At 38.0% G+C, this 23,103-nt stretch overlaps 1 pseudogene; it reads left to right on the forward strand.

Annotated features, from left to right (window-relative positions):
• The first annotated feature begins 22,254 nt into the window (after positions 1 to 22,254).
• On the forward strand, positions 22,255 to 22,888 carry LOC116585662 (annotated as a pseudogene).
• Positions 22,889 to 23,103: the final 215 nt, after the last annotated feature.

A 23,103-nucleotide genomic window follows, 5' to 3' on the forward strand; every position in this document is an offset into this window, starting at 1 on the left:
TAGGAGGCTTTACCTCTGACAAAACTAGAAACCATGATGTTTTTACATAGTGGGTTGGGGGTAAGCGGGCCATACCAGAACAGGCACCAGTTGCTTGATTACCATTCATTTCAAATCATGCCCTGAGGCAATCTGCCCTTTGACATGGACTCTCAGCTTATTGCATTCAAAGTTCTAATACTTCTTCCAAAGCCTTGATTCAACTCACAGCTCTTCTTCTGTGTTAGTTGCAGTAAGAGGAGACATACACGCACACACAAATTGGTGGCTTGTAGAATAATAGAAGTTCCTTTTTCTGTAAAGGAATGGTTGAAATGTACTAGGCTGGTTTAGCAGCTCTTTCATTATAAATATGCTATTATTTCAATCTCTGCATTCACAGTGGCTGCTGTGGTTTTCACCTTCCACCAGCACTGGTTAAGACCTATAGAAGTAGGGTGACAGACACTCACTCTTGTTTAGAAAAGACCAGTAAGTGGGATACTGGTTCAAGTATTTGGACATAGAGCCACAACATGCTGCATGAGTTAAGATAAAACCTCAGAGATCTACTGTTAAAGAAGCAAGCAGACATAACTATATAGCTAGCCATTCCTGCCATCTTCCTTTGCTTTCCCAGGCATGAACAAGATGTTTCTGTGGCACAAATTTTTTTTTTCCATAGATTTTTTTTAATTTCTAAAATGTTTCATTTTTATTTTATTTTAAAATCTACTTTAACTTTTAATATTTATGTATCTTTGTATGTATGTATTGTTTTAGTTTTAGAGGTAGAGTTTAGTGATTCGTCATTTACATACAACACCCAATGCTCATTACATCAGGTTCCCTTCTTAATGTTCATCACCCAATTACCCCATCGCTCCACTCACCTCCCCTCCAGCACCATCAGTTTGTTTTCTATAGTTAAGTGTCTCTGATGGTTTGTCTCCATGGATGTTTAATGCCAAACACAAATCTCAAAGCTCTGGTCTTTTGTAAGGTGTCAGATCTTTCCACTTTCACTCCTGCAAAGTAATTTTCTACCAAATGAATATTAGTGCTAGGTGACAGTATTCTCCTAAGGATTCACTCATGATAAAATTATACTGTCTAAAGTGCATTCTTCATAGCCAATATATAGCTTATTGTATCATATTCAATAATATATAATATAATATAATATAATTCTTAATATAATTAAGAATTTATTTTTTTATGCAGGTTTTCAGATCAGTTTCTTCTGAGTCCTGCGACATATTTCATTCTCTCTTTGGCTGACATTTACCCTATCAAATTCCAGTTTTGTGAAGTAGTGTTTAAGTTAAATTCTGGAAGCTCATGGTAGGTATCACACTTATAATTCATTGTATGTTATACTTTGGCCTCCTAGGAGAGAAGTGTCAATATCACAACCTTTAATACCTGGATACTCTAAGTCCATATGACAATTCCATCCCTTTTATATAATTTAGTCGTTTATCTTTGTTAATCAGCCTAACATCAGTTTCTAGTACAGTTAATATCTGTTTCAAGGTACAACAGAAATAGAAGTACAGAATATAATTCCTCTTTAATAATTTTTAAAACTTATTTTATATCAGTTTAGATGAAACATTATTGGAGTTAATCATGATGACCAAATTGGAAATATCTCATATGACTGAATGAATCTTTAATACATTCAGAAGAACTTCTCGTTCTGCAAATTGATTATCACCATTGTATTTTTCCCAAGGATCATTTCTGATGGACTAAGTTTCTCTGAAAATGTAGAGATATGGTTGCCTAAGCATTTCAAGTTCTGGTATTTTATCTTTCTTAAGGAGATATATTTGATAAATGGAAAAGAGGCTTTTACCTAGTCAAGTGTACTCACACTAGGACAGCTGTTGTGGATTGTTTATTTAAACTGTGCTTTTCTGTCCAGCCCATATGCATTGTTCAAAAAAAAAAAAAAAGACATTTTGCAGGGAAGAGATATTTTGTCAATAGCTCTTGACAGGGAAGATGAATGAAATCAATTAATAATTATAAAGAGGAAACTGAGGAATAATGAATTCTCATATTTTAAAAAGATTTTATTTATTTATTTGACAGACAGAGATCATAAGCAGGCAGAGAGAGGAGGAAGCAGGCCCCCGCAGAAAGCCCGATGTGGGTCTCCATTTCAGGACAGTGGGATCATGACCTGAGCTGAAGGCAGAGGCTTTTACCCACTGAGCCACCCAGGCGCTCTGAATTCCCATTTTTATGTGTCATATATGAGTTGACATTTGAAAATTCACATGGGGCTATCTGAAAAGCATGAGGTGATTGATGTTTAGAATTCCAGAAATGGGTCACAATCTTCTACACTGAATAATCTATACAAATATGTATATAAGGAATACCTTTTTGATAAATGTTGAAAGTAAATCCCAGATCACTAATATCCCATTAAGAAGGTTAAATTTAATTGTGTGTGTTATAGTTCTTATCTTCCCATTTCCCCACTGACAAGGAAAATGTAATTATTTTTGAAACCTGATGATATGCTGAAAATGTGTGACCTTTCCACAGTTTAAGCAATAAAGCTCACTCCAGGGTGTTCTGTTGGGGCATAATTTTAATATACCTAAACTACACTGATTTTTTATTAAATACGCTAACATACCAATTACCAATGGCATATCCTGTGAAGTGTTTTTAAAGGACCACCAAGAATCAAATGCAGGATTGCTTAATATTTAAGAAATTCTATTTTTCTTTTTTCTTTTTTCTTTTTTTTAAGATTTTATTTATTTGACAGAGAGAGACACAGTGAGAGAGAGAACACAAGCAGGGAGAGTGGGAGAGGGAGAAACAGGCTCCCCACTAAGCAGGGAATCCTATGTGGGGCTTCATCCCAGCACCCTGGGATCACGACCTGAGCCGAAGGCAGACGCTTAACGACTGAGCCACCCAGCTGCCCAAGAAAATCTATTTTTCTACCATTGTGTTTACCTATATACCTGATAATTGTCAAGATTATTCTTATTTAAAATATTCATTTTAGTGTATAATATAAAATTCCCCATACAAAATACAATCTTATTTTCATATGTTCAGAAAATCAGGTGTTCCTTTTGCAGTGGAAAATTACTGATACATTAATAGTACATAAAAAGAAGAAAACAAATTCTATACCAAAAACATTGAATGACTTTGAAAATTGGGAATTAATACTTCCAACTTTATTTTTTCTTGTGTTACAGAGATGCTCAGAAACCAGAAGTCCCTTAAATGGGCCAATTCCAAAGTTGTTTAAACATCACCCTCATCACAATTTAATGTTTAATGAATTCTTGCTAGCTTCAGGAGTTAATATTTTTCACTAGACAGAACTTTGTCTTACTTTCCTAGTTGTAGATTACATATGATTCTTTTTAAAATTTTTTTGTTTATTTATTTGAGCGAGAGAGAGAGAGTACACACAAGCAAGGGGAGAGGGAGAGGGAGAGGGAGAAGTTCATTCCACCCTGAGCAGGGGACCTGACATGGGACTTGACGCTCAGACTTGGATCATGACCTGAGCTGAAGTCATCTGCTTAACTGACTGAGCCACGCAGGCGCCACTCTGATTCCTAATGAAATATTTATTTCTTTGACAAACCAAAGCAGCACTGCATGTGCCCCAAGTTGTAAAATGTCAAACACATTTTAGTGAAATTGTAAGAACAACTATTTGTTGAGGATTTACATAAATTAGCTCATGTAATTCTCTCAGCAGCCCCATAAGGCAGAGTAATTAGTCAAAATAATGTGAGTTTCTATAACAGATAAGTTTCCAAATATCAGTGGCTTACTTAACACAATAGAATTTAATCTTATTCATGTGAAGACTCAATGAGGACTTCCTGATTAGGACAAAATTCCATCGCATCCATTCAGGAAACCAGATTGATGAAAGCTCTTCCCACTTCAACACAATACTGTTGTGGGCATCAGTATCCAGGAAGCAGACGGATGGATGAAAGAACTGCATTGGGGAAGTTACAATAAGCCAGATTCTGTTCTCATTCCAGTGGTTCTAACTCTGTCACAGAGTAAGTCCTCGGAAAATAGCGAGCCTTATGAGTACAGGGAAAATCGTCTGTTTTCTGTGCTACCAGTCTCTATCTCAGTTTCCCCTTCTATTCATCAAATTCCAATGTCATCATTTTTTTCTGCATGTGGAATATGTTCATTCTTTCTCTGATGAAGATTCAAGGTGTTCCCCGCAAATGTCCACATCCTATTAGATGGAACTATGAAGCTAGAATATATGAACCAAGTAGATGAGTAATTTGCTCTCAACTCATACAGTAAACAAGGTAGAGTAGAAACAAGATCATTGCAAATAACTTCCCTAATTTCGAAAATGAAATATGGAGATACTCCAGGGCAATGGTAAAGTACTGCCAACTGGAATTGAAAAGATCCTTGATTACAACCTAATTTTGCTCTCTAGAAAAAAAAAAAAAATGCTCTCATCTATTGGCTTTTGAAGCCCTTTGCTCTGCTTTCTGGGACATCCTTTGCCCTCTCCTCTGAGGACACATAAAGTGAATATTGAGGTGGAAGGCTAAATCTGGTAAGGAAAGCTTCCATAGACAGCCTCCTATGCATGTAGGTTTGTGAACTTGAGTTCTGTTAAAAACATGTATGGTCAAAATATACTTTAGTTCCAGTTGCTAGTTTCACTGGCATTATAATTCCCTTGAAAGACTAGTATGCTTCTAATTTATTTGTTTCTAGACAGTACCATGTGCTGGTAACCATACCAGAATTCTGTACTAGACAAAATTTCAAAATATAATTCATTTCCTTGCCTTTGCATTCCATTCTCTTCTTTCCCAAACAAATGACAGCTAAATTGAGGCAATCAGACTTGTGTGGAAAAGAAATACTCTTAGTCATATTTTTGTCACCAGAATGATTCTTAATTGGCTGCTTGTACATGATTTTTTTCAATTTATTTTTCCCTTTGAGGTGCAAAAAAGAACCAATTTATCTAGCCATTGAGGCTGCACATTAACTAGCAGTTTCCATTCCAATAGGTAAAGTTATTGTGTCATTTATAGGTGAGAGCAATGAAGTATAAGCTATGGGTTATGTGACATATCTTGTGTTAAATAACTAGCGGTTCTGAGGCTAAGGTTTAAATACAGCCATTTTCCCTAAAGAGAGCATTCTCTTCTTACAGTGTCTCTCACGTCTGTTGTCCTTTGCCCAGAGCACTTCTGCCCATAGCACTGTCAGTGCGCAAATAACCCATCTCTAGGGCATAGAACTGGAATTGACTTTATCACATGCCCCCATCATCCTCATTAATTCTTATCAGTTTCTTCAGATCTAATCTCTCCTCTATTTTCAGTGATGACTGAAGTTCTTATGCTTATATTCTCACTAAAATGGATATCTGCAAGTGTCTGATGTTAACATTCCATCTATACTCACAAGCAAGTCCAGATTTTTCTTAGACTGCCACAACAGCTCCTGCTATATATGCAAATCTTCAAACATGTGACAAATTTGCATTTTTTGCAGTGGTATTGAATTTATATTCTAAGATCCCTGCACATATGTTAAGTCTAGGGATCTATATATGTGTGTTTGTGTGACCACATCATATGATTTTTCATAGCAATTTGAATTAGAGTAGAAAAATATTTTGAGTGGCATAATGTGATATATTTATTGTGTGTTTTCTCTTAAAAATATTACCTTTACTTAAACATTATTATATTTTTGTATTCATGCCTGTCAATTAGCAGATGCTCAGAAATTTAAATGAACATGTGAAGACCCAGGATGAAGACCCAAAGGCAGTAGGTCTGGGAAAGACCTTTCTCTCTCTCTCTCTCTCTCTCTCTCTCTTTCTCTGTGCTGCATTTTGATGCTTTGGTGGAACGCCACTGCTTTTCTTAACAGTCTGTGAAAGGTGGAATAATGGCCCCCCATAATGATGATGTTTTAGTTCTTGGAATTTGTGATATGTTACCTTGGCTTGCCAAAAGGGTTTTAGTAGATGTGATGAAGATTGAGATTAAGATTACAATTAAAACCGAGATGGGAAAATGTGCCCCAATGGCGCTCCGCAGCCGAGACACCATGTTTATCAACCGTGAGAAAATTTAAAATAAAAGTAACTAAATTAGTAAGATCATTAGGGGTACGATATCCTTCTCCAATTCCCCCTTTTTGTATTTTTTGCAGAGTAATCTTGAAGGTCAAATGAGCACGCTCCACAACACCTTGTCCTTGAGGATTATATGGAATGCCCGTTACATGATGAATATTATAACAGGCCAAAAAATTAGCAAAACTGGCAGATGTATACGCAGGAGCATTGTCAGTTTTAAGTTGTTTCGGGACTCCCCAGCATGCAAAGCTCCGTAAGCAATGCGAAATAACATTTTTTGTGCTCTCTCCTCTCAAGGGGGTAGCGCTAATAACACCAGAACAGGTATCTACACTAAGGTGGAGATATTTCTGTTGACCAAAAGAAGGGATATGTGTGACATCCATTTGCCACAAATGGTTAGGTAAAAGGCCTTTAGGATTCACGCCATGTGACATAGAAGGCAAGAAGGTAACACAGTTATTACAGGATTTAACTATGTCACGAGCATCGGCTCGAGAAATATGAAAACGCATCTTAAGCGTTTGTGCATTAACATGCCATTTTTTATGATACTCCTTAGCGTCTTCTAGAGCTGAATAAACATGGAAACGTGCTGCAGTATCAGCCAGATGATTTCCCAATGTTAGTGGTCCAGGAAGATCAGAATGGGCACGTATATGTCCAATATAAAAGGGAGCTCCGCGAGACAATATTATCTCTTGTAAGTCTAGGAGTAATGAGGAGATATCTGATTGACTAGTAGATATAATGGCAGTTTCAACAGTCCTAGTAGCTGCAACAGCATAAATGCTATCAGAAATAATATTGATAGGCTGATCTAAAAAGCGTTGCAACACGCACATAATAATTAAAAGTTCAGTACGCTGTGCAGACGTAGAAGGCACTACAACTGGCACTACATGGTCATCCACCACATAGGCGCCAGTTCTTGTTTTACTGCCATCTGTAAAGATAAGTTTAGCATCAGGCAAAGGTTCTAGACGGCAAAATTTGGGCCAAATAAAGGCTGTTGTTTTAAAAAACCCAATTAAAGGATGAGAAGGATAGTGATTATCAAAAGGAACAGGATAAGCAGTTAAGACAACTGCCCATATATCATTTTCATTGGTTAATAGTTGAATTTGATTTTTATCATAAGGAACTATACAAGTGTCTGGCATTTTACCAAGAATTTGTATCCCAGCCTTAAGAACTTTAGCAGCTACCATAGCTACAGCTACAGGATAAGGAGTGATTACTCGCGGCATATTATGTGATAAATATGCCCAAAATAAAGGACCCCCCTGCCACAGCACTCCAGTGGGAGACCCAGGGGATGGAATGACTATAGCTTGAACAGGCTTTTGCGGATCACACCGATCTGCTACAGTCAAAGTCAATCTCTTTTCAACCAATTGCAAAGCCTTAAGAGCAGCAGGAGTAAGACTCCGTGGAGAATTTAAATCCGTATCTCCTGGTAAAATATCGAATAAAGGTTTTAATTCAGCGGTTGTTACTTTAATATAAGGACGAATCCAATTAATATCTCCTAAAAGTTTTTGAAAATCATTTAAAGTATGCAAGCAATCTCGCCGGATTTGCGCCAACTGAGGTTTCACAGTAGTTTTAGAAAGTTGCATCCCTAAATAATTTTGTAAATCATTGGCCTGAATCTTTTCAGGGGACACACACAATCCCCAAGTTGCCAATTGTGCTTGTAAGGCTGATAAAGCCAATGGGAGAGCATCTTTATTTGGACCACATATTAAGATATCATCCATATAGTGGTAACAGAGAAGATCTGGAAATTTTTCTCGAAATGGCTCTAAGGCTTTGCTAACATACAATTGACATAAAGTGGGGCTATTTGCCATCCCTTGGGGCAATACTTTCCATTCAAATCTTTGATCAGGCTCACTATGATTTATAGCTGGCAGAGTAAATGCAAATCGTTTTGTATCTGCAGGATGTAATGGAATTGAGAAAAAACAATCTTGAATATCAATAATAATAGAAGACCAATGTTTGGGCAGAGCAGTAATTATTGGCAAGCCAAGTTGGATAGGACCCATTATTTGCATTTGCTCATTTATTTGCCGTAAGTCATGTAGCAAACGCCACTTTCCAGATTTCTTTTTAATGACAAAAATAGGAGTATTCCATGGTGATGTAGATTCTTGAATATGCCCTGCCTTTAATTGGTCCATGACTAATTCCTTTGCCGCTTGCAATTTTTCTTTTGTTAGCGGCCACTGAGGTACCCAACGCGGCTCCTGTTGTTTCCATGGTATACGAATTGCCTCAGTGGCCGCTAGAAAAAACCCTGGCCCCCCATGGAGGGTGGTTCAGGGCTTCCCTGCTCTTTGGCCCCCAAGCCTTGTCCTAGCCTGTAACCCATTTTCTTCATAATAGCTTGGGAAGTTTCACTATATAATTTGGCAGTGGTTAGATGCATGTTCATTTGTTCTAATACATCACGCCCCCACAGAGAGACTGGGATTGCACAAACATAAGGTTGAAAAACACCCTTATGTCCTTCTTCATCTTCCCAATCTAGTGACGCAGCACTTATGTCCGGACTAGTAGTTATGCCTAGTCCTCGAAGCGTTTGATTAGCTTTTACAAGGGGCCAAGTTTTAGGCCAATCAAAAAGGTTGAGAATACTTTTATTTGCCCCTGTATCTAAGAGTCCCCAAAACTTTTTTCCTCTAATTTTTAATTTAAGCATAGGTCTCTCTTTCATATTCATTGTTAGACAAGCTAAAGAAGAACCCGTGGAGCCAAAACCTCCTTTTCTTTCTCGATCTGAAGAGGCATACTGCTCATGGCAGCTAGGGAGAATCAAAAGCTGGGCAATCCGATCTCCAGGATTTATAATGTTAATACCCTTAGGAGAAGAAACTAGAATTTTTATTTCACCTTGAAAATCAGGATCAATAACACCAGGATGTACTTGTAACCCTCGTAAAGTAGAGGAACTTCTTCCTAACAGAAGCCCAACAGTTCCTTTCGGGGGCCCCCCACTCAAATCAGAGGGTACAGCCTGCACCCCCATCTCAGGAGTTAAGACCAATCGGGTGGTGGCGCGGATGTCAAGTCCCGCGGCCCCTGCCGTGGCTCGTCTGGGTTCTATGGGCTCTGACTCCCATGATCGGATGGTGGATAAGCCCATCGTGGCTTGACTGGAATCGACATTGCCACCCCGTACATTTGATTCGGGCCCCGGGAGGCTGGGCCCTGTTTCCCGTTTTTTGAGGCGCCCCACTTGTTGGATGTTAAAGGCTTACCATCAATATCAGTTACAGAACGGCATTCATGTGCCCAATGATTCCCCTTTTTGCAGCGTGGGCAAAGGGAAGGTTTACTATCTTTCCCAAGTTGTGGGCAATCCCTTTTTATATGGCCGTCCTGGCCGCAATGAAAACATTTCGTGCCTTGTTTCCCTCTATTTTTTCCTCGCATAGCTTGCGCAAAAGCTGCAGCCATGACCTGCCCTTGTATCACGGGGCCTGTAACATCCCTACAAACCTTAATATAGGCGGAAAGCTCTTTGGACCGCCAAGGCCTAATGGCTTCGCGGCACCATTTGTTAGCATTTTCATAAGCTAATTGCTTGATCAGGGGCATGGCCGATTCCGCATCTCCAAACATCCTTCCTGCAACTTGCATAAGTCTATCAACAAAATCAGCATACGGTTCGTTCGGTCCTTGAACAACCTTAGAAAGCTGACCCTGTAGATCACCCACACCTCTCAATGTCTTCCACGCCCTTATAGCTGCAGTGGCGATCTGCTGATAAACAGCAAGAGGATAATTAGCCTGCGCCGCTGCTCCTAAATATGGTCCTGTACCTGTTAACATCTCTATATCCCATTGAGGATTTCCAGCGGCAGTATTTCTACGAGCAGTATCCTGACAGTTGTCTTGATTCTGAATTTTCCATTCTAAATATTGCCCTCCGCTCAAAACCGCCTTAGCTAAATTAGCCCAATCTTCAGGAACCAAAAACAAGGCACCCAGTGCCTCCACAATAGCCACCGTAAAGGCGGCTTGAGGCCCATAGGCACTAACTGCCTCTTTCAACTGCTTTACTAGCTTGAAATCTAAAGGTTGATGGTATCGCTGCCTTTGCTGGTCCTCCAAAACCGGAAAAACTCCTTTATCAGGTCCCATAACTTCTCTCCAATTAGCGGCCACACAATCTGAACAATGGCACAACTTCGCACAATGAGGCTGATAAGGTGGCGGCCATTCACATGGCGGAGCTGTGGGGCACTTAGTTGCCCCTGGCACAGAAACATCCTCAGACCGTTTCGCGCCAGGAGGCCGCGAAACCTTTTTCTTTCTTGACTTTTTAACTGATTTTAGTGAAGTAGATGAACTATCAGAAGAATCTGTAGAACTGCTAGAGCTGGTTTCCGGCCCCGAAGCTTTTGTAGAACTAGCTTTCGAAGAGCCCTTCGAGGATTCCTCTTTTAATTTTTCTAGAATTTGTTCCCCTTGCTGCACCACTTGCTTTAGCCGCTCCCGAGACGATTGCAGGCAGACCTTAACAAGGGACCACACCGCAAGCGTCTCTGGAGTAACTGTTGTACTTCGCCGCAAATCCTCCCCCAGATGTTCCCATTGCGGCACATTCAAAAGTCCTTCCTCTATGAACCAAGGGGCAATTTCGCCGGCCTCTTTCAAGAAGGCACGAGCAGTCCTAGCCTTTAATGGGGTGCCATGAGCCTTTAGCAGATCCTTTAACGGACCCTCCATTTTATAGCGGGCAAGTTCGTTTCCCATCTTTGGAAACCCTTACACCTCTGAGGAACCTTAAAAATTGCCCACTAACAATAGTCCCCAGAGACTTCACTCCCGTCTAAAGACAGGAAATAGGCGCGCACTTTAAATCGCCACCCTAGGGCCCTTTAGGGTGAACTTCTTGCACTTACCCCAATCCTCAGCCCACGTCCAGAGTCGGGTTCCCGGGTTTCGGCACCAGATGTCGCTCTCGACCCGCAAGAACGACCCGCAGACGAGGTTGAGTGGCAAACTTCTTTATTGTCAGTCTTCTACATATCTTGATCCGGGAACCCCGCACCACAATTTTAGCCCCCTATTATAGTCCCAAAGCTTACATAAGGATCAAACATCACATCACGCGCTATACCTATGCACCAATCATAAACCCTACAGGTGACCTTATCGAAGAGCATGTGAGGTGCCCGTGAACATCTACGTGACTCTGCAGGTGCCCATTGTTCTACATGTCCTGTGTCTATCCCATGACTTAATAGGTTAATAATATACCCAACCTATGACTATAGGCATAGAATTGGCGTCATCCATGAACGCACCCAATTTCCTTGGGTTAAACATTCACAGTCCCATTGTCCTGGGCCTAGTCACCTACGTGACTGCCATCCACAAGTGCATGGCTCCCCACAGGAAAATTATCTTAGATTATTCTGGTGGTCACAAGCTTATCACATAGATTCTTAAGAACAAAGAATCAATCCCAGCTGAGATCAGAGGGAGCTGTGGTCATAGAGGTGCTCCCAGAGAGCCACGGAAAGAAATCAGCAAGATTTAATAATTTATTAATCACTGGCTTTGAAGATGATAGAAAGAATCAAGGGCCAAGGAATCAGGGTCAAGGGTCAGAAGACCTCAAGAAGCTGAAAACAAACAAACAAATGGATTCTCCCTTAAAGCCTCCAAAGAAGAATGCAGCTCCACATACTTACTGATTTTAGCCCAGTGAGACCCGTGTTAGACTACTATCCTGTACAACTAGGAGATATTAAATCTGTGTTGTTTTAAGCCACTAAATGTGTAGTAATTCATAGTAGCAGTAAAAAAAAAAACTAATATGCTTTCTTTAAAATTCATCTATAACTTCATTTTAACACTTGATTTTATCCTATTTATTTTAGTTGAATTTCTTTGTATTAAAGAAAAAACAATGTCAGCATCTACCTTGTTTTACAAAGCATGAAATTTCAGTACTTTACATAATCATGAGTGGCATGAGTGGCAAGCAGGTTTTCTTATCACTCCAGAATTGACATCAAGGATACTCCGCTGAGGATAGAGGAAAAAGCTTCCCATTTTAGTACTCAAGAAAGTCATAATATTTGTGGTGTCTGAAGACACGACACTACTGCCTCTCCATAGTGCCTATGTTAAAATGTACTATATAAAAATGCACAGTTCACTACTTGGTTTGTAGTGAACTGCAGAAACTGACCTAATTAGAAACTAGTTCTAATTTCGGGACAGCACTTTGAAAGGAAGTACCTTAGTAATTGACATAGCTCTCTTTAAGTCCGAGGACTTTTTTGTTTCTTCTTGGATATTTCTGATAGCAGGAGAATTGATCCTTGGCTGCATCAGTTGGATAGTGTGTCTGGGAAGAAATGTGTAGAAACCATATCTTTCATCAGATAAATCTTTATATCCTTAGCATGGGGCTTAGTCTAAAGAAAGTAAGCAATAAATATATCATGAATCTATGCTCTAATGTAATGGGAAAGGCAAATAAAAACGCTAAAGAATATATATCAATCAAATGCAATCAGATAGTATATGCTTTACATCCCTAAATATAGATTACAGAGTTTTCACTAAAATGATGCTCTTTTCTATGTAAAAGTTTTTTTTAAGTCCATATCTCATGCTTGAGTATGCAGAGAATAGCTAATAGCCCGGAAAGACAAGAAGGTCATATTCAGATATAATAATTACATAGACATGACTGAATTAACTGATAATGAGAATGAAGATAAACATGGACTTTTATTACTGTGTGGTAAATGGTTTAAAATTGATTTTGTTTTACCACAGTCACACTTTCAAAAATGTCATATAGCCAAATGACCTTTTCTAAGAAACAAAAATATCTATGGTTATATAAATATTTTGCTAAATGATTTTATGCTTGGGTAACTTTTTTTTCTATTTAAAATTCATTACTTTGTACACTTAAATGGCAAAAGATATACTATCTAAAAACCAACAGTCATTTAATACTGGTTATTTTCCAAAGTCAGTATATGGTACAAGATAATTAAAATGGAATAGAACACATAGAGTAGTTCAAAATCAAATTACTTACGTACGGTTTAGAATAATGACAAAAGTTACTAGCTAATAGCTTTTCAAATAATGCATTATTTGATATAAGAATACAGTTTGTACCTAAATATGAGATGATGACTCATTAAAAAATAGTATTGGGACACATGGGGGACACTGTTGGTTAAGCATCTGATTCCTGATTTTGGCTCAGGTTCTGATCTCAGGGTCATGAGATCAAGCCCCATGCCAGGCTCTGCACTCTGTGAGGAGTCTGCTTTAGATTCTCTCTCTCATTTCCCCTCCCTTCTCCTCTCTTTTCTGTCTCTCTAAAATAAATAATTGCATATTAAAAAATAGTGTCAAAGCCCAAGTTACTTAAGAAAATAAGCACATTTTGGGAAAACATCTGGGGAGGTCAACTAGATGGCTCTGCTAAACTTGGGTGGATTTGATCTAATCTGGGAATTGGCTGTCTGCAAATAATCTAGGATGGTAATGCCTCAGACAGTTGGGGTAATTCTATTCTGTTCCATGTATCTCTCTTTCTCCTTCCTGGAATGACTGGGATATCTTGAAAATGCCTATCTCACAGCAATGGCAGAGAGTAAATGCACAAGCAGAAATGTGTAAGTCCTTTTTTTTTTTTTTTTTAAGATTTTTTTTTTATTTATTTGTCAGAGAGAGAGAGGGAGCAAGAGTGAGCACAGGCAGAGACAGAGGGAGAAGCAGGCTCCCCGCCGAGCAAGGAGCCCGATGTGGGACTCGATCCTAGGACGCCGGGATCATGACCTGAGCCGAAGGCAGCTGCTCAACCAACTGAGCCACCCAGGCGTAAGTCCTTTTTTAAAGATTGTGCTTACATCACATCTGGCCAACAGTCTATCCCCAGAACAACTCATAAGACCAGGCCAGAACCAAAGTGAAAGGCACTGACAATACATAAGGCAAATGGTATGATCATGGGGAGGGGTGAAAAACCATGGACATTAATATACCATATAGTCAGACCTCAACTGAATTATTCATGCATCTCCCACTTGCAAAATAGCCTTTGTCCTATTCTAGAAACCTCAGTTATCTCATCTATCAATCGTCAGTATTATTATGTCTCATCTACATCAGATCCAGGCAAGGTCCTCCTGATTTGGAGATCTACAAACTCAAAAGAACAAGATATTTTCCTCAACACCTAAAAAGAGTAGTAAACAACTGTAATAAACACTGCTGTCTGAAACATAGAATAATGATATGTACATAGCAATACTGTTCCATAGGAATTTTCCTTTTTTTTTTAATTGTGCAGTGATTCATTAGTTGCATGTAACACTTAGTAATCATCACATGTGCCCTCCTTAATATCCATCACCAGGTTATCCCATTCCCCCACCCTCCACCCTTCTGCAACCCTCAGTTTGTTTCCCAGAGAACAGAGTCTCTCATGGTTTATCTCCCTCTCTGATTTCTTCCCATTTGGTTTTCCCTTCCTTCCCTATGGTCCTCTGCACTATTCCTTTTATCTCACATATAAGTGAAATTGTATAATAACTGACTTTCTCTGCTTGATTTATTTCACTTAGCATAATCCCCTCCAGTTCCATTTATGTTGATGCAAATCGTAGGTATTTGTCCTTTCTGATGGCTGAGTAATATTCTGTTGCATATATGAAGCACACCTTCTTTACCCATTCATCTTTGAAGAACATCCCAGATCCTTCCACAGTTTGGATATTGTGGACATTGCTGTTATGAACATTGGTGTGCATGTGCCCCTTCTTTTCACTACATCTGTATCTTTAGGGTAAATACACAGTCGTGCAATTGCTGTGTCATAGAATGTCTTGAGGAACCTCCATACTGTTTTCCAATTTTTCAATGGTAATTGTTACCATCAAAATTAGTAGGTAATTACTAGGTAATTGTTACCAGATATCCTACACCAGGAGTAGGTTATAGCCCCTGATTAAACCCTGCTTCTGCTCCCTGGGAATAGTTTCCTACTTCATTATACACCATGACTTTGCACTCTGTTCTATAGGATATCTATCTCTTTTCCATACCCTTCTTGACTTTCCTTGGTCAACTGTGAAAATTATATTGGGAAATATGACTTTTGAGGAAACTTTCAATGTATTTTTTATCAGCAGAAATCTAGGAGGGATTATATTACTGAAGATTCTCGAGAAGAAGAACTATAGGAGATTATATATAATAATAAATATTACATATGTATGTGAATGAGATTAAATATTAATAAATAGGGGGTAGCTGGAAAAAATGGGGGTATTATTCATTTATATGTAATATATGTCATGAATATTTTCTTTCCAGTTTGCTTTATATCTTTTGGTTTGCTTATAGCTTTTGTTTTCCATATGAATTTTTGTTTGTCTCACTTGTAAATATTTTTTGTTATTATTGCATCTGAATTTTGATACATAGTTAGAAAGCATTTACCTACACTCAAGTAATATAGAACTTTGCAGGGAGAAAATTGGTCAGCAAATTTTGCTAAGTTTTTTATTGAAATTAAGTTTTCTTTGTTGAATGGGGTCAATTTTTGCTAAAGTATATTTTCTCAGGAAATTATCTACTTCATGTCTATATTAAAATGTAATTCCTTAGATTTTTTACAAATAATTCTCTTACGCTTTTGTTATCCTGCTTTTTTCTTTTTTGTTGTTGTTGTTGAAAATTTATTTCTCCTTTCTCAATCCAGTACAAACCCAATTAATTCCTTTATTGACTGCATTGAAAATTTCAGCTCTTCAAATTGTAATACAGCTAAACTCTGTGTGACATTAACATCACTGCCATTCTCAATGGTTATTTTGCACAGAAGAGAATAGCAGAATATATGTAAAGGAAGGATGTGTACAGTAACACACACACACACACACAAAACAGTAAAGGAAGATTGACAAATATCCCAGATATTGCAATTGAAATAAATGGATTATAAAAATAACTCCAATAAAGAGAAAGATGGGCAGCATGGATGAAAGAAGGATGGCATCTTAAAGAGTATTGGATTCAACTTAAAAAAATAATTAATTTGACCATCAATATTCAATGGGGGGGGGTGAAAGATATTATTTGACACATCCCCAAGTGGACTACAAAGAGACTGAGCTGTGGAACAAAGAGACCACCCACATAGATAATACTCCACATTAGGTTAAGAGATTTCAGAATTCTCTAGAATTTTTACCATATGCTCTCCATTATGTGAAGATGATGTTCTTATAGACACCTGCATTGCTGGGGCACCTGGGTGGTTCAGTTAGTTAAGTATCTGCCTTTAGCTCAATTCATGATTTCAGAGTCCTGGGACCCAGTCCAGCATCAGGCTTTCTGCTCAGTGAGGAGTCTGCTTCTCCCTTTCCCTCTGTCTGCGACGACTCCTGCTTGTGTGCATTCTCTCTGTCAAATAAATAAATAAAATCTTTTAAAAAAGGATAACCATTGTTTAATCTATGAATAGATTTTTTTAGCTTCAGAATGGGATGTCTATTCTGTCTTTTTTCTATTTTTATGGGGAGAGGCTGCTTTCCCAATACTGGCAGAGAGTATATAAACAATATATTTGTTTGGTAGTCACGTCTTATGTAAACTAAAAGTGGGGAATATAACTAAGGAAGCACCAACTTATTATCTGTATATTATATAGCTAATTTCAACTGATTAATAATCTTAAAAATATACTCTGAAGTCAAGGAATATCCCAAAAGCTGAATCATGATCTTATTAAAAAAACCAGTTTTATGAGGACTGAAAATGCTTAACAGTTCTATTTTATGAAAAGACTTAAAAGGAATATTTTTACACATATTAATGCATGTACAAAGTTAATGGAAAAAACACCTGACAAAATGAGAAAAGAGAAGTGTTGAAAATAAGCATTAATGATAAAGCAGATGTATTTGTCTCAAAGTGTATTCAAGTAAAATGTGATAAAACTCAGTAATCTAGTAAAAAGAGAAAAAAAAATCAAACTAATTTCTCTAGCAGATCATTGCCTTTGTGACCAAGAAAGAGAAACTAATGGTTGGTTGCCTTTATAGACTAAAACCTTTAAAATGATGGAACAGATAGAAGAAGACTTCTGACTTCTGAATTAGGTGAAGTGACAAAGTCAGAAGTTGAACATGCAAGAATATTAATAATTCTTGTGTAGAAGTCTGTAATTTCTGTGGGTCAGAACATTATTGAAAAAAATAATTTTTCAAATATAATTTCAGAATATTAAGATGCCATTTCCATGTTAAAGTCTAAATTTGTCTATGCCCAAATAGAAGTCCAATAATCTGATTTATCTTTTGTTACTTTGAGAATTTTAACAAGGTCTCTAATCAATCATTGCCATTAGAACAGTCAGGTCTTTATGTACCTCCAGTGTTATGTGTGGGTAAAACCTCATTAACACAGTTAGTAGTCACCCTGTTTCCTTTTCCAAATTTCCTTTTCCTTTGAAATAACTCATACCATATGGGCAACTAATCATAGTGTATCCTCTTTTATCTCTATAATAGTGTTCTTTATTTTTATTTATTTTTTTAAAGATTTTATTTATTTATTTGACAAAGAGAGATCACAAGTAGGCAAAGAGGCAGGCAGAGACAGAAGGTGAAGCAGGCTCTTTGATGAGCAGAGAGCCCAACAGGGGGTTCCATCCCAAGATGCTGAGACCATGACCTGAGCTGAAGGCAGTGGCTTAACCCACTGAGCCACCCAGGCGTCCCTATAGTAGTGTTTTTTAAAGAGTGTATGTTATGTCACTATTAATTTCTATACTCATCCCTTTTATCTTGTTAAACTGTAGGGCTAGATTTTTTTTTTTTTCAATTTTGAATGTGATGTTCACTGCATTTAGTTGGTATGTGTCTAACATATCCCTCCTTGTTACATAAAATTTAAATATTCTTTTGATGGTGGGACAGAATGTAATGACACTTGAATGTCTAGAAGGAAGAACTCTGTAGTATTAAAAAAAAAAAAAAGCTACCAGACAGGGCCACATAGGGGGCTGCCTCTGTAAAGGGTAACAGCAAACTGTTATGCAACAAGCAGAGCAATGGTACTCAACTTTCTCAGGCTCCCTGGGGATTGGCTAATTTGAATAACTTTGGTGGACCCTGGAGTACTAGAGTAGAGTCTGGTGCGTGGTGTGTGGTCCCTGGGCTGATATTTAAAATTCCCATCAATGAAAGCCCAACAAGGGACCTGATTGACATGTGGATTTAATGAACTGCTCAAGAAGGGGAAGTGACCTGACCTTTAGTCAGGGCATCAAAACTGGACCAAAAAAAGTACAAATAAGCAAGAAAGCAACTAGCCCCAAAGTAAACTGTATTATAGTCTGATGTGGAAATGTTGGAGTTTGGAGCCAATGGCCAAGAAAGAATTCTTGAGACTTCTTTCGTGCAAAAGGATGGTTTAATTCAAACACAGGGACAGGACCTGTGGACAAAAGAGTCGCCCTGGGGTTGTAACAGGTGACTGATTATATATTTTCAAGTTGGGAATGGGTTAGAGATAGTTTAAGTCTCTAAGGAATACTGGAAGTAAGGTTTCAAGGAACTTGTGGGGGCTAGCTATTCTTAGGAAAAGTCATTTTTTATTGTACAATAACACCTTAGTCATAAGACCCTTCGCATATATATCAGTGGTCCTATGCTTGAGAGATGATTGCTAATACATATCTTGGGGGATAGAGATAAAGAAGGTTTCCAAAGGAATTTCTTTTTCTTTTCCTTCTCCTTTTTTTTTTCCTTTAATTTTAAAGGTTTTATTTATTTATTTGAGAGAAATCACAGAGAGAGAAGCAGACTCCCCTACTGAGGAGAGAATCCGATGCAGGGCTTGATCATAGGACCTGAGCCCAAGGCAGATGCTTAACCCACTGAGCCACCCAGGTTCCCCTCCAAAGGAATCTTTGTATGTTAAAGTAGACTCACAGGACCCTAGGGGATGAGGATAATGTTAAGCTAAGGTTGCCTTTTTGCTTTAGCAAAGTGTCAACATAGAGGAAGCTGAGTTCCTAAAGGGAGGTCACACTACCTGTTTCAAAGACTTGTCAATGGGCTGCAGGCAGTAAGAGAACTTATTTTTTCGTTGCTTTGTTTCTCACATCATAGTCCTTAAAATCTTGGCACTTGTTACCTTAGTTGACCCCCCAAAGCAGAGCCATATCTCCCTTCAACTGCTGTGCTAAAAGAAAGCCTAACTTCTTTAGACTTGTGTCCAAACACGGGAAAAAGTTAGACTGGCTATATGTCCAGACAGCTGAGATTAGAATAAACTTTTACATATCTCTTCTCATAAAAGATCAAATCCTAATCCTGGGTCCTTGCAAATCCCTTCTTTGCTAATCAGTAAACCTGATAAATATTAATTTGAATAAGGTCTAAAATATTACATTGCATTTTTCTATTTTTAAAATATGCCATGTGGTGTCTCTCAGATGGGATGGGGGCCCCCAGGTCTGGGGTGATGAATAAGGTGGAGGCTGGTGGCACGGGAGTTAAAAGATTCATCTGGGGCAGAACAAAGGAGATAGAAGTTGACTGAATCCACCAAAAAGGAGCCATGGACAGGACAACAGAAAAGAGACTCTCTGCATGGAGGCAGTGGGTGGGGAATTTTTAAAAGGGGGAAGATGAGGAGGTATGACAAAATATGGACTTTTCCCTTTCTTGGTACCTGTGCCTGGTTGAAAGTAACCCATGGGTTAGCTAGGGCTTATGGATATTTCAGGGTGGGTGGCCTAATGGGCCTGTTTGTATTCAGCCACGTGATGATAGCTGTGGGCTCTTTTTTGCATTACATTGTTCAATCCTATTGCCTAAAAGCGACCTTTACATGTCACTCCTATTATTTTCTATGCATTTCACCTGTTTCCAAGTAGTCATCCTAGTGAATTTTTTCTATACCTTATCTATCCTTGAAAGCATTTTTTGTTTCTAAGTCCTTCATTATATTCATACTAAAATACCCAAATTCTACCTGGAGAGATTTTAGTTTTTTGTTGTTTACAATTATTTTCCACTTAAATTCTCTCAACGGAAAAAAAAAAAAAGGCAGAAATGTACTCTTTTGTCCTTCATACTTATGATGATGAGTATTTGCTACCTTCTTTTGTAAAAATGACTATATTTTAGTATTAATTTTTCTTGAAATTTTCTTATAAATTTATAAAGTTATAGTTCATCAAGAATATACTTAGTTGAAGGAGAAAAATAAAGTTGGAAGGCTGATACTACTATCCATTAATAAGGCATATTTTATAAAACTTCAATCAGTAATCAAGATAAATATAGTATTGGTGAACGAGTAGACAGATCATCAAAGCAAAACAGAGAGCCTAAAAATAGTCCACATGCATACAGTCAACTAATCTTTGATAGAGAAGCAAAGAAAATACAATGGAGAAAATATGGTCTTTCAACAAGTGATGCTGGAACAACTGAGCATTCACATGTAAAAAGCTAAATTTACACACAGAACTTAGACCCTTCACCAAAATTAACTACAAACATATCACAGAGGTAATTGTAAAATATAGAAGAAAACCTAGATGCTTTGGCTATGGTGATAACTTTTTCTCTATCAAAGAAATAATCTATAAACTGGATTTTGTTAAAAGTCCTTTAAAATGTCTACTCTGTGAAAGACAATGCCAAAAAAATAAGAAGACAAGCCACAGGCTGGGAAAAAATATTTGTAAAATACACATCTAATGAAGGACTGTTAACCAAAACATGCAGAACTTTTAAAATTCAGCATTAAGCCCCAATGTTTATAGCAGCATGTCCACAATAGCCAAACTATGGAAAGATCTCAGATGTCCTTTGATGGATGAATAGATAAAGAAGTGGTACGTATATATAATGGAATATTGCTTAGCCATCAAAAATTTGAAATCTTTCCATTTGCAACGTTGTGAATGGAACTAGAGGGTATTATGCAAAGCAAATAAGTCAATCAGAGAAAGACAATTATTACATGATTTCACTCATAAGTGGAAATTAAGAATCAAAACAGAGGAGCATAGAAGGAAAAATAAAACAAGATGTAATTAGAGAGAGAGATAGAGAGAAACCATAAAAAATTCTTTTTTTTTTAAGTTTATTTTTTTATTTATTTGAGAGAGAGAGAGAGCGAGCATGAGAAGGGAGAAAATCAGAGGGAAAAGCAGATTCTGCATGGAGCTGGAAGCCTGATGTGGGACCGGATGCAGGGACTCCAGGATCATGACCTGAGCTGAAGGCAGTTGCTTAACCAGCTGAGCCACCAGGCACCCACTGTAAGAGATTCTTAACTATAGGAAAAAAACTGAGGGCTGCTGAAGGGGATGGGGGTGAGGTGATGGGGTCACAGGGAGATGGACATTAAGAAGGACATGTGAAGTAGTTAGCACTGGGTGTTATATACAATTGAGGAATCACTGAACTCTGCATCTGAAACTGATACTATACTTTATGTTAATTAATTAAATTTAAATTTAAATAAAAAACACTCTGATTAAAAAAATGGGGTAAATAAAGGTCTTAAGTGCCACCTCACCAAAGAAGGTACACAGATGAGAAATAAGCATATAAAAAGATGCCCTGCCCCAAATGTCAACAGGGAAATGAAAATTACAAGAAGAAGATAACACTCTACAACTCTTAGAATGGCCAAAATCAAGATCACTGACAGCACCAAATGCTGTCAGAGATGTTGAGCAAGAACTCTCATACATTGCTGGTTGGAATGCAAAATGGAATAGACACTTGGCACTCCAGAAGTGAAGTAACAATGCATTTTAGTATTTATTTTTGTGTATTTATTTATAAACCTATTTATTTATTTTAGTTTAAATGATTTGTCTTCAAATGATATATCAAGTAGTTTATTGATCTGGAATTCTTTTTCATACTTTTAGACTGTTCTTCTTACGACTCCTCAAAAAACAGTGTATTAAAAAAAAAGAAAAAAACAAGTAAGATTTGGTAGCTCCACACCAGAACTCGTTCCTTTGCAGCCATTTCCTGCCTGACCAAACGGCTGATTAGACGTGGGAGCCAATAAGGGCTGCATTGGAGATGGATGGTGACCTTGCTACAACACGTGTTTCTCAACCACACATTTCTGCTGACTATGTCAGCAGGAAGTCAGTCTGTTACACCACCTCATGATGGTACCAAGGACAGCTTGAATGAGCATGAAGACAAAATGGTCCAAAAGAAAGTCTTAGAGAACAAGATATAGATCTTCTAATTACAAATGCAGCAAGGATCATGAAAAATGCCTTACCTCAAATGGGAAAGACTGCAAAAGATGCCAAAGAATGTGTTTAAGAATGTGTGAGTTCATTCACTTTATAACATCGGAAGCAAGTGAAAGATGCTGTCAACAGCAATGGAAAACAATCAATGGAGACAATAAGCCCCCTGCCATGTCTGCTCCAGGCTTCCACAGTTATGTAGAACCTCTAAAATTATACCTTCAGAAATTCAGAGAGGCTATGAAAGGAGAGAAAGGGATTGGGGGAACAGTCACAGCTCTGGGTGGACTAAGTGAAGAACTTAGAGAGGAGGCATTTAACAACCAGTTAACCAGTTACCAGCTGGCTTAACAGCTGCGGACGGTCAACCAACAGAACATATGGTTTATACAACATATTAACATACAGCACATTAACAAATTTCTGGTGTTCAGCAAATTTGATTTTCATGATTCGAAGAACTGGAAGAATGGGGAGTGTTAGAGAAGCAAAAAAGTCCATTAAGCCTTTTTATTTTCCTAATGTCTAAAAGACATTAGAAGGAACTGACTGGTGAAAAGATGTCTCTTTGTATATGAAAAAGCTGGAATGTAGCTTCCTGATGCTTGACTAATTGGGGTGCTGATGGCTACTTGAGAGTCCTTTTCATGAATGATTTTAAAGAGAA

The sequence above is a fragment of the Mustela erminea genome, chromosome 3 (genome assembly GCF_009829155.1).
Source record: "Mustela erminea isolate mMusErm1 chromosome 3, mMusErm1.Pri, whole genome shotgun sequence".
NCBI lineage: Eukaryota > Metazoa > Chordata > Mammalia > Carnivora > Mustelidae > Mustela > Mustela erminea.